This window comes from Paralichthys olivaceus, chromosome 10, assembly GCF_024713975.1.
Source record: "Paralichthys olivaceus isolate ysfri-2021 chromosome 10, ASM2471397v2, whole genome shotgun sequence".
Taxonomy (NCBI): Eukaryota; Metazoa; Chordata; class Actinopteri; order Pleuronectiformes; family Paralichthyidae; genus Paralichthys; species Paralichthys olivaceus.
The window spans coordinates 10,659,134-10,671,225 of NC_091102.1; the positions used below are offsets into that span (position 1 = coordinate 10,659,134).

The 12,092-nt window shown below is 40.3% G+C and overlaps 2 long non-coding RNA genes across 2 annotated transcripts; one reads left to right on the plus strand and one right to left on the minus strand.

Moving 5' to 3' along the window:
* Positions 1–5,098: 5,098 nt before the first annotated feature.
* On the minus strand, positions 5,099–8,080 carry LOC138411829 (uncharacterized). Its single transcript, XR_011244313.1, has 2 exons — positions 7,790–8,080; positions 5,099–5,374 (listed from the first exon to the last, which is right to left on the minus strand). It is a non-coding gene; the product is annotated as an uncharacterized lncRNA (long non-coding RNA).
* Positions 6,453–11,306, plus strand: LOC109631251 (uncharacterized). The gene is made up of 3 exons (XR_002202826.2): positions 6,453–6,542; positions 10,542–10,645; positions 10,919–11,306. It is a non-coding gene; the product is annotated as an uncharacterized lncRNA (long non-coding RNA).
* Positions 11,307–12,092: the final 786 nt, after the last annotated feature.

The window sequence follows — 12,092 nt, forward strand, 5'->3', positions numbered from 1 at the left end:
ATGAAATTGCCGCTTATTTCAAATTCTCTTTAAATCATTTTTTAAAATGTATTTTGTCTTTATATTGCTTTATGAACCTTTTCAATCCTGTGTTTTCTCCTTTTCTGTCTCATGTAAAACTCTGAATTCACTTGTTGTTGTTGTTGTTGTTGTTGTTGTTGTTGCAAACAGAATCACAATCTACTGGGACTCAACAAACACTGCACTCAGCTCAGCAGCCGCAGAGCAGCTGCTCCTCTCACTAAACAGAGTGGAGATAAATACAAGATCAAATGTCAATTGCCTGAAAAGCTCTGACTTCACTTGTTGGCTCTTTACAGCTCCATGTGCATTATTCAAACTGTTGTGATTTGAATATGAAAACTATGACTTGCATTCAAATTCTCCAAATGCTCGAGTAGCACCGGTATTGAATTTCCAGCAGGTGGCGACACATCCAAACCTACAGTTCACCTGGACGCTCGCTGACGTAACACGTCTGTTATTTATGGTAATTACCAGATAATTTGAATGAAACACTGGAGTCATCGCATCAGGTCCAAATGGAAGAAAACAAGAAGAAAACACATTTTAAAATTTTACATTTACTTCAAAACACCAAGAGTTCGACACATCTTCACCAGTTCAACTTGTATGACGTCAAACTCGAGTGAAGTTATAAGTAAAACATCAGTATGTAGAGTCAACTGTGATTTGAGAGGAATGAGCTCCCTCTGATTCCTTTATGTGTTTTTCATCTAACAGACAAATATTTGCCTGCCAACATGCAGACGCTCCCTAACGGAGCCAAACTGGGGCATCCTTGATTAGCTGCTGATCACAGAGGGGAGAACTGTAAATGTTAATATGTAGGTCACAGTGTTGGTGCACAACAACAACGGGTTTGGTTTGATGCTGGAACCGAACGATGCAGCTCAGCATCTTTGAAGTCAAATCAAAAGAGGGAGAGAAAAAAAAAAAAGGCACCACAGTGATAATTTTTATTCTCTTTCACCTCCATGTGCAGCCTTTTCATTTTAATTGTTGTATTAATTGAATTCCCCCTGGCAAACAGCTCTGTGCCATTCATTATTCATCCCATAATGATTTGAATGTTAATTTCATGAGGTTTTCATTAATGGGTTCGCCGTGTTTAGCAGAGTCTCCGTTTTCTGGCTAATGCAGCCTGAAAGAAAAGCTTTCAAACCGAAGAATGTAAAAATCCACACTCTGTGTTTATGAAATGGAAAAGTACATCTAGCTTCCACATTTCCCTAAATTATGAACCATTCACACTGAGCCATCAGACATAATTGGGGAAGAATGGCGACAGGAGTAAAGATGGCCAACAAGCCGCAGTAGTTGAGAGTCCGTGTTTTAGCCTCTGGATGAATGATGATAACGTGGAGCTGATGTGCTGACAGACAGGCTGCTCCAGCTGTTCCCATAATTCGACAGGTATAACACGCTGCCTCGACAGACTGGCACTTAATTAGTCGAGGATTAAGGCCAAACAGCCTCATTTGCACAAACTGTATCATGAATACAAACTGGCCGCCCTCTCTCCTTCAGGGCGCATCAGGGGTAAATGTGAAAAACGCAGAGGTTTGCTGTAAAAAAGAAGAAGATGCTCCGGGCCCCTTCTCTCCAGATTTCTCAACAATGAGGACTCTGGTCCCCCTGCTGAGGGGCACTGTGATTCTGAGCACACGCTTTAACCCTCAAATCCAGGGAGACGGAGATGAAACAGCTTGATTTACATTTAATTCAGATTATGTAAATACACTGGTCGTGTCCCAAACCAAACATGGGGCACAAAGCCGCCTGCAGCTCGGCAAGATGGCCTCCATTGTCATTCAAATTTAAGGAATCAAATATTTCTTTTACACGTGGTCGGGGCATTTAATTGAACTCTTGATGAGATCTAATGTGTTCTCTCTACAAACACTGATAAGGGCTGATTATTTTCAGTTTGTAACCTCCACACACTGATACTGAGTCTGTTTGCTTTTCCTCTCGATTGGAGGGCGACTGTTCCCGGCATCTGCCTCTGCCACCAGGGATGTGCATCTCTTTAATAGAATTATCGAGGAATATCAACTCTGCTCGCCAAGTGCAAGGGTGGAGGCAAATCCCCAGCGGGCATGTGCACGTGCACACGGAGCGAGCACAACTTCCTTCCTCTGGGCGCCGGGGCCTCATGGTGCGTCTGGAGGCTCCAGGACGTCTCCTGCTGACATTAGCATGCATCAAGGTCTATGGTTTATCCATCCCTGTACGTGGGGGTCGTGTTACTTGATCCCGCTTCCCTTGAGGATTTGCTTATTTTGTTATCAATATTTTATGTTTGGTCCTTCCACTCACACTGTGCTGATGACACATCAGCTGCTCACGCTGGTTAAACCAGGCAGGAAGGCACAGAAATCTTCCCTCTTTAGTTTTTGCATTTAAAATATTTCTCCCATTTTCTCCTTTATTCTAAAAAAAAAAGTTGTGAATTTGCCTTTCTAAAAACATATTTCAAAATAGAACAAAAAATCTCATGAAACATCTGTTATTCCATCTCCGATCTGAAGAAAACCATCCCACCCCTCTTTTCTTTCTAGTCTCCATCTGTCAGGTTTGCTGCAGGGAGGCAGAGTGGAGGTGAACACAGGCTCAGAGTCAGCACAGAGACTTTAATGATGAGAAAACAGACCTGTGCAGGCAGAGCAGACGACAAGCAGCAGGACGATCCGCACAAAATCATCAACAGGATCTGACAAAGAGCTGGTGACAGAAGCAGGAACAAATACAGAGCGGGGTAATGAGGAAACCAGGGGGCGTAGGGTCAGTGGGAGGGGGGGGGGCGTGTAGGTGAACGTGGATCAGGTGAGTCTCCAGGTTCTCCGGCTTCTTCCCACAGTCCAAATCCATGCAGATTGGCACTGGTTAAGTACGAATGCTTGTTTGGCGCCTCTCTCAATGCCATCTGGGTTTGCTCCCAGCTTCTCAAAGGACAAACAGGACGGATATAAATTACTTGTCTTCTGAAAATCACCTCATGTGATCCCTGTGAGGGGGTTGACTCCCGATCTATTGGGATTCAAACTGTGGATCTGTGGCTGAAAAGTCTTCAATAAAGGGACAGTTTCCACAGTTTGAGGAATATTTGCTGCAAATATCAAATTTGTCTATTTGATAAACATTTTTTCTGTTTTCGGGAGATATTTGTGAGGAAGAGCCAGAGGCAGAGAGAGTGAGAGACGGACAACACACTGTCAGTTTTGATCTTTTGCTTGTTGACTTGTGTAAAGACACGCTGCGTCCTTACTTCACATGATCTCAGCTTGTGTTCTTATTCTTTTGTTCTGGATCAGAGACAGAAGCTGCCGTCTTCTCCACCGGCATCTTACTTTCCTATTTCATGACAGAATCCGAAGGGGACACTGTCTTGATGTTTGTTTCTGATTCATAATTCACAGATATCGATCGGCACACACGGTGTGAGCAGTGGAGCTGTCTTGTGATCTCAGCGTGAGGACAATTTGTGCTCAAATGATTGGAAAATGTGCTGCCAAGGTGCCTCCTGAGGTGTCGAGGCGCTGAGGTGTTGATTGACCTTTCGCTTCAACATGCTTACACGAGGGGAATCCTCTCACTGAGCGCTGATCGGCTCAAAGCCTCATCGATCGTCGGGCTGTTCAGCGGGAATCTGAACATTGATCTCATCCAAAGAGGAGTCAACTGGAATTCTTATTAATCAATCACCATATTCATGTGTTTTCATCATGAAGTTATTTACTGAATGATTTCATGGTTGTGCTCAACAGAGAGAAGAAAATGCTCATTTTTATTTTCCTGCACAGAAAATGAAGCCGTGCTCTTTCAAAAGCCATAAAACACCATCACCGTGCTCTTGACATTGACTTGCATTACAGTGGCGGCCTCCCCCTCGGTGGCTGTTTCCCCTCCCCCCTTCTGTCCCTAACTCCCACCATCCCCCCCCCTCCGCTCCCTGTGCATTGACCAGTGTTACTGATTGCTCCTGTATCATTGCAGGCACCGTTGTGTTGATTTATTGGCTCGGCAGCGATCTTGATCCCCCTCATTAGCTCTCTCATTACGCTGTCGATCATTTCGCGGTGGGCCATATTGTACAGATTGTACCGAGCTCTATCGAGCCGGCTCCGAACACATTCCCGTGGTCGGTGGTTACCGTGATGGATTCCTCGTTTTTTTCCCATCGTTGTCAGAAATAAGTAAAAGCAGCTCAAGCCCCTGACGACTACATGAGGTGATTTGGTTTTATCTCTAAGTTCCTTCAAAAAAATCTGATTTTAATTAAATCAGACTAAAACAACAACTGGACCATAAATCAGTCCCAGTTTTTACCTGCTCACCTTCTGCTTTATGAGATACGTCCTTCACGCACTTTTGTTTTTGCTGATTAGAGCTGTAACTAATGATTATTCACAGTATAGATAAAGTCTGCAGATTACTCCATTAATCATTTGGTCTGTAATTTTCTTGATTGTTTCCAAGATGTGGGATCCTCTATAATAAGTATTTACTATTATAACTTTGAAGTGTTGATCTTTCATTCACCATCATCTCATCCAAGTTTAATTTTGTCCAACACTTTATATCCAAATACCTGGACAGTGAATTATAGCCATCAGTGTCTGTAGAGCTGAAGCCTGCTCTTTGTTTAGTGTTAACATGCTAGCAGTGAATAGATGCTGTGTGTAGCTGAGCACATCAACAAAATTATTGATTGTTTGTGCATCATATGGAGGTTTAAGTTTCCAATTTGATGCGATGAGCAAAGTAAACAGCTTTAAAAACATCTGTACCAGCTGCTGCTGTGTTCGTGTGCATTCATCATCGAAGTAAAACACAATGCCTCTGAAGGATGTTTGTCTCAGTTGACTCTGAATGTATGAAGCTGCTGTCTCAGGTTTGTCTGACTGACGTGCTCATTGACTGTAAATGGTTTAAAGATGGCTGACATGACTGCTCCCCAAATGTGAAGCGATTGTCATCTAGTGGCTGGCTGCAGTATAGGTCATTAATCCCGCCTCCTCCAGGTTAGCAGATTGGACATAGGTCAACAAAGACTCAAAATCTCAAATTGATGTTTGTACAGGTGCAAATGTTTCCATGTTTTATTTTGTTATTTGATGCTGTAGAGACAGACAGGGGAGACTGACTTGTGATCAGGTTGAGTGCACACATCGGCTGGACCACGCTGCCGCTGCTCCATTCCCCTGATCCCTACTGCGCTCCAAATGTGCAAGATGGTGGCTTTCATATCCAGAATATTGTGGCTTCATTTCTGGGTAGTAGGAGGAGGGGGAGACGTGTCGTCCATCTTTATGTCTGTGGTCATGCATGAAGGCTCCAGTGAAATGACCTTGTGGGATTAAAGTGAAGATTGTGAATCACAGGAATATAGTTTGTGAGCCACTCTGTTGTTTTATTTTCCACTAATATCTTTTTATGAACTTAATAAATTATGTTTCTATTTATCAATAACCATAATGGGTCTAAGGAACTCTGTATATTCTCTCTGTTGCATTTTTATTTTCACCATGAAAGATGAGCTAAGACCATTTTTGTCACAACAGCTGTATCTTCTAATTTCTACAGCACTAACTCAAGTCAGTCACCCTTTAATAGGATTTCCATAAATCTACTAAATGGGTTTAAACCTCAGCCTCGCTCTGGTGTGGATTTCATAAATCCTTATATGGAATATTTTTTCTAAACTGTTCAAGATGCACACAATTTGACAGAATTAGTTCTGTCTCAGCCAGGTCCTGCATGGTCTCACACACACACTGTCTCCACGGGGCTGCAGCCCGATGAAGTTAATGGGATTACAGAAGAAGCTGCTAACCCACGATTTAACTATCAAATGTTTAAGAGCGTTGCAGAGCTAATGAGGGCACTCCTCATCACACATGAAGGGCAGTGTTATTGCTGCGGTTTATCAGATGACACCAGGGACTCGGAGGTCAGTGCTTTTATTTGCTATATTAAAGTCTGTCTCATGCTTCTCGTGCTCATAAACGGTGTTATGGAGGTGAAACGAGGATCGTGTCTGTCTGACAGGCCTTCAGAGACCAAATAAAGCCCTCGGCTCGGCTGCTCCAGCTGTTGACGAAGCTGTCAAGTCAAACCTGATGTCAGGAGACACTATCTTCACTTGTCATATGACACAAATTCACAGTTTACATAATCAGTCTTTTTAAAGAATAAGTCAGGTGACATTTGATGTTTTCCCACGGGAAGACTAAAACCAATAATGTTGCCATGGTTCTGCCGCCTTGTTGAATGTTTGAGGGACTTTGTGTTCGGAAGACTATTTTTGTTGGGACTGTGTTTTGTATATTTGGATTTTTGGTTTTGGTCTTTGAGTTTCTCATTTCCTGTTTTATTTTGAAGCCACATTCCTTGTTACTTCCTGTCTTTGTACTGTTTCCTGCTCCTGTGATTGCACCTCATGTATTTCACCTGAGTTCAGCTGTTGATCAGTGTCTGTGCTCTCAGTCCTGTGAGTCAGTTCATCTGCTGTTCAGGTGTGTGTCTGTTTCCTCATCATGTTTCTGCTCCCTGTGTGTTTGTGTTTTTGTCCTTGGCTCCAGTTACGATTGTTTTCTGTGTTGATGGACACTTTAGTGTTAAATCTTTGTGATAAGTCACAGAACCACTTCTGCTCGTCTCTGTATCTGCACTTGGATCCAGAAAATGCCCCAAAACATAAAAATACGTTATCTTACCAACTAAATTTGCATTTGTATTAAAAACCTGATGTTTTCCCATCGTCCATTGAGTCAGTCGAACATTTGCTGCTGTAAATCTAAAGCCTCTCACACTTAGTTTAGATCTGAGGCTGAAAATGATCCCAACAAAAACACTGTTTACTATTGTTGTCATGGTTTGTTCTGAACCTTCTTAACATAAGACCAGGTTTTAAACATTTGTGGCATCAGAAATGAAGAATGAGAAGCACTGGTATCAGGATTACGAGGGTTTCAGTCTTTGATGGCATTTCTTTACAGGAAGGAAAAGGTTGAATTCTTTAAACCTCCTTTATTTAAACCTTAATTCTGTCATGTTTTCAACACATATGTCATTGTCAGTATTATTCCTGCTTGATATCAATACATGAATTTACCTTCATGATATTAACAATGGCTCTGTATTGTCACTGAACTGTGAAAGCAGCTGGTGCATAATTTTTTGTTTATATGATTTTATTTATTTCAATAGTTTTGCTCCTGTGTGTCACATTAATGTTGCAGCAATTTGCAATTTTGAATTCAGACATGGGGAATATGATGGTTAACTGATCCACTGTCATTGTACTGCTGCGCTGATGAGAGCAACTCTGTGTATTGTTTGAGCTTTGTTATTTGGATTATATTATATAAAGGGGGAAAGCAATGCTTAAAAAGGTGGTCATGCATAATTTACTACTGTTTACAAATCATATTTTAGATGAGTCTGTCCTTTGTTGGGAATGACAGCAAAAGATGACACTTAGAAAGAAATAGATTTTAAAGAAATAAATCTGGTATGTATATTGTTTTAATGTTTCCAGTGATTTCAAGTTAGATTTGGTTTGAAGGAATCAGTTTATTTGCAGTGTTGTTTTTTGCCTTTACTTTTTCCCCATGATTCATCTCTCTCCCTTCTTTGTTAATACCACCCATCATTCACCAGAACATTGATGACAAAGAACACGGTACAATTCAGAATTTTAAAAACAACGAAGAGATAATCGTCATGACTGCCGAATGGAAATTAAAATGCATTGACTCACAGTTTCTTATCAAACCTTGAAACATTCCCAGCGGTGTCAGGATATAAGAAACCTTCTGGTCCTAAAGTGCTGGTCGATATAACATCACAGTTTTCAGATTGCCGTGTTGTGATGATTGGTGCCGATGATTAGCAGAGTTGCAGCTGCTTGCTTTCACACCAGTGAATGAATTAATCAAGACAACAAAGACGAGCTAATCACTGTTTTAACATTCACCCATTAAATGAAGTGATGGCTAATTACTGTTTGTGCTTTAACACAGGCTTTTGGGGATTTTCTAAATTACTTTGAAGAGACAAATATCATCTCTTGATGATTTCTCAAAGAACTTATTCCAACCTCACACTGAAGATAGCAGGGTTTTATTTTCTCTTTCATCTGCACAGAAATACAAAATCTTTATCCTTTATTTCATCTGTTTGTGATACGTACATTTAAATTAAATTCTCCTATAAATTCTTTAATCATGTCAGAGAATTTGCATTTATAAAGGGTCAGTTCACCCAAATAACGAAAAACATACTTCACCAATTACCTCTAGGCAAAGTAGGTTGATTTGTAAAGGATATTTCAACAAAACAATTCAATGTAAAATAAAAAAAAACATCACGAAAAAAAATGTAAAAGCAACATAAGACATAAAAAACTACAATATTACCTCAAGATACTACCTCTGGATGGATAATGGCGGAAAAATACACAATTTGAATACTTTTAATCTATTGTTTAAACCAAGGGATCTAAAGAAGTTTTTACTGCGTAAATGAAACATATGTAACAGTAACTGTTTTATTTTTGAGACAGAGTTTCTTCTAACACTCTTTAACCCTCTAACAAATTATTTTATCTTTTAAAAGACAAAAATAAAACAAAACTGTTGTAACATTTACTCTAAATTCCTGTGAGCGACTGATGTGATCCCGACACACTCGTCACTCTTCTTGTGTAAACATGCAGCTCTGGTGTATGAAAGCCATGACAGATATTGATCAGTTCAGACTTGTGATATTTTCACCCTTTCATTACATTTATATCTCATTGCAAACAAACCTAATGCATTTCCTCAGTGTGTCCAATCAAAAACTGCAGCTCTGCTTTTCCCAAGGTCAGGAAAGCAATAATGGGGGAATAAGAGGCGACTTAAACCACAATCATTTTGTCCTCTTCATAAGTCTCTCCGTTGTAAAGACGGCCGGCCTGCTCAGTGAACTGTGAGCTCTGTGCTGCAGCTCTCTCTGCTGTCACACTGGGGAATAGGTTTTTTTTTTAACAGAACACAAAGCTGCAGGGAAATTTTCAAGGAAAAGGGAAAATACAGCGAATTTATTTGGCAAAACAATTGTTATTTGAATCGGCTGTGTCCGTGTGTTATTCAATTGATCCGTTAATAATCAGTTCAGCTTGTGAACTTACTGACTGGCTGCTTCATAAATAATCAGAATGCTTGAGGAGAGGCTTGATAATCACAAAGACGAGTTGTTGTGATCAAAGGGGGAAACGTTGACCACACCGGTGCATCATTTTTATATTCGTACATGCATGTTACTGTACATGTCAGTTCAGGTCAGGGGCAGAATCATAATTCAGGCCAAGAATTGGAGTCCATCCCAGTCCGCCCAGTTCAGAGCCCTGTAGCAGACCATCACATTTCTAATATTTCTGGCTGACGCTGTTTGTTACAGACTAGTTATGCATTTAACTCATAATGTTCATCTGAGAGGAAACAATGAGCCTGCAAGTCAAAAGTCTGACTTCTCTTCCATTTAGTGTGAATCTGAAAACTGACTTTCAAGGCTGCTATGGTGATGGATGAACCCTTTAAAACTGTCAAGGAGGCACCATCACTCATAGTAAATGATTCACTCACATTTATTAGAGCTGAATATTCGATACAACAACGACAGATATGATGATTTTACTGACTTATTAACTGATGAGCATTTGTCTGTGGAGAGGGCCTTTCCCATTAGATGCATGGATTCTCTGAGATCCATCAGCTAATTTCTACTCGCTGTAATCACAGGTCCTGTGAAAGTTCAGCGGACAGCGAGTTCAATTGGAAACTGTACTCATATATTTGTCCTAATCATAACATGAGATCCATTAATGAGCTGTTGTGTGAGCTTTCCATCATATCACACTGTCACCAGATGATTCCACAGTCAAGAATAAAGATTGAGCCACAGCTGTTAAGTAAACATGGATCACAAGTCCTTTCATGTGACTTCAACTTTACAACCACCACTGTATATCCCCACACCCCACCCCAGAGCCCCAACACCCTGAACTGATAACAGTCACTATTGTACATCTGATTAAGTGATTTAGGTGACAAGAGAAAATAAATTAGATTATTGGAACAAGAGAATAGGAAAAGAAAGAGAAAAAGAAGTTACATTATCTTGATTAAGTTTCCTCTGAAAAATCAAAATCCAAAAGTCCATATCATGTGAGCGTGTTATTAAAGATCATGTCATGTGATGCTAAGCTCTCATGAAGTGGGGCTGTATGCAGGAGCGTTACTCTAGTGACCTCATTACAATAGAAATGATCTGGGAGCAGAACAAAGTACTTTTGGAAATCACGTAACCATGGCGGCATTAGTTCTCCTTAAATAGACATGAGGGTCGGTCATTCATTTTTAGTTAGGTAAGACCTTTGTTTGTTTACTGAAGCCTGCATCAAACTTTAAATCTGACCCATCATGAGTTTGTTTACTCCTCTGATTAATCAACTGTATCTGACTCTTTAGAAACTGGCCTCCGGAGGAGAATGCAAACCAGCCAGAGGCGAGCTGAGGCAGCGTGTCGACAATGAGCGAGATTGTGTTGGCAGAGCGGCGCAGGAAGAGATGACGTATTTGACAATTTTCACATCGCTTTTGAAATGTATTCAGAGCGGTTCAGAGGGGGTTCGACCTCAGCGGTTATAAACAAAGAGCAGCACTGTGTGAAAATCCCAGTAGATTACACTCAACAGCTCACAGCTTGTGTAACATATTATTCTGGATATTATGTAAATTGCAAGTGGCTAAAACTTCCCAGACAAAAGGATTTTTATAGTTAAACCACTCTTTCTGTTCTCCAGTCTCTCCATTAAACTGATGTTTGTTTTCTCTTTTTGTTACAGAAATACACTCCTGTCTTTTGATATGCTAACAAGCAGGCGGCATGATGGTGAGAGCCTGCTCGTCCAGATGTCCACCAATCTCTCTGCTCTGCGTAATTTTGAATGATTTGATATTCATGACCTGCTGATTTGAAAACTGCCTGCAGCCAAAAAGCCTTGTGTGGATGAAATATAAATTCATATACATTTCTATCTGCTGGCTTGTTGTTCATGCAGCAATCAGTGTCAATCATTTTTGCCTTTGCCACCTGCCATAACACCATAATACTGCTGCACAAGAAACACATTTAATTTGACCGCTGTTTTTTTAAAGAATAATTCCAGGTAATTTTAAATTGTATTTTGTTTTGACATGTGTTGCAAATAAATCAATTGGTTGAGAAGTTAATTGATGTGATCTGTGAACACAACAGCATTGTTAAAATGTTAAAACGACAAAGTCAATACTCATGAGGCAGAGAAACAACAATTTACTCAAGCCAACAGTTTAACCCTGTTGGAGGTAAAACCAAAATGATTAAGAACCAGTACTGTCATTAATATTTATTCCTCACCTGTATTGTATTCAAGGTGTGAAGACCAGAATAAGAGCTGATAATAAGAATAACTCAGAGGTGATAAAAACAAGCTGCAGGAGGTGACTGTTCAGAGCTCAGGCTGATGTGTGAATATAACACAGTGTGTCTGCTGCTGTTCAGGAGGAGAACCTGTTCTGAGCTCAGTAAAAACTCCCTGTCTGTTTTTCTTGATGTTTTTTTTACTTGTGCCATCATTAAATTGATATTTTAATTTGTCCAAAACTGTTTATGTTGTTTACTGTTTATTACATCATCAAAAAATATGTAATCAGCCTATAGCAGAGCATCGTTCCATTAATCCGGCCCAAAGCACCATGTATCTCAGGACATACAGAGTATAGACTTATGTAAAGATGGACGATGTGACCGTCACCAGCACAAAATGGCAGCGACCACATCCAAGATATTTTGGCCTGATTTTTGAACAGTGGGAGGAAGTGGAGATGTTTCGTTCATCTTTACACTCACTCACCGTCACAAAACAGAAACTCGAAATGGTCATGAATTCAGAACAGAAACTCAAATCAGTTTTTAATCTCAACCACTTCATTGGCTAACAGCAATTTGAATGCATTAAAGAGGACAAAGGAGTAACA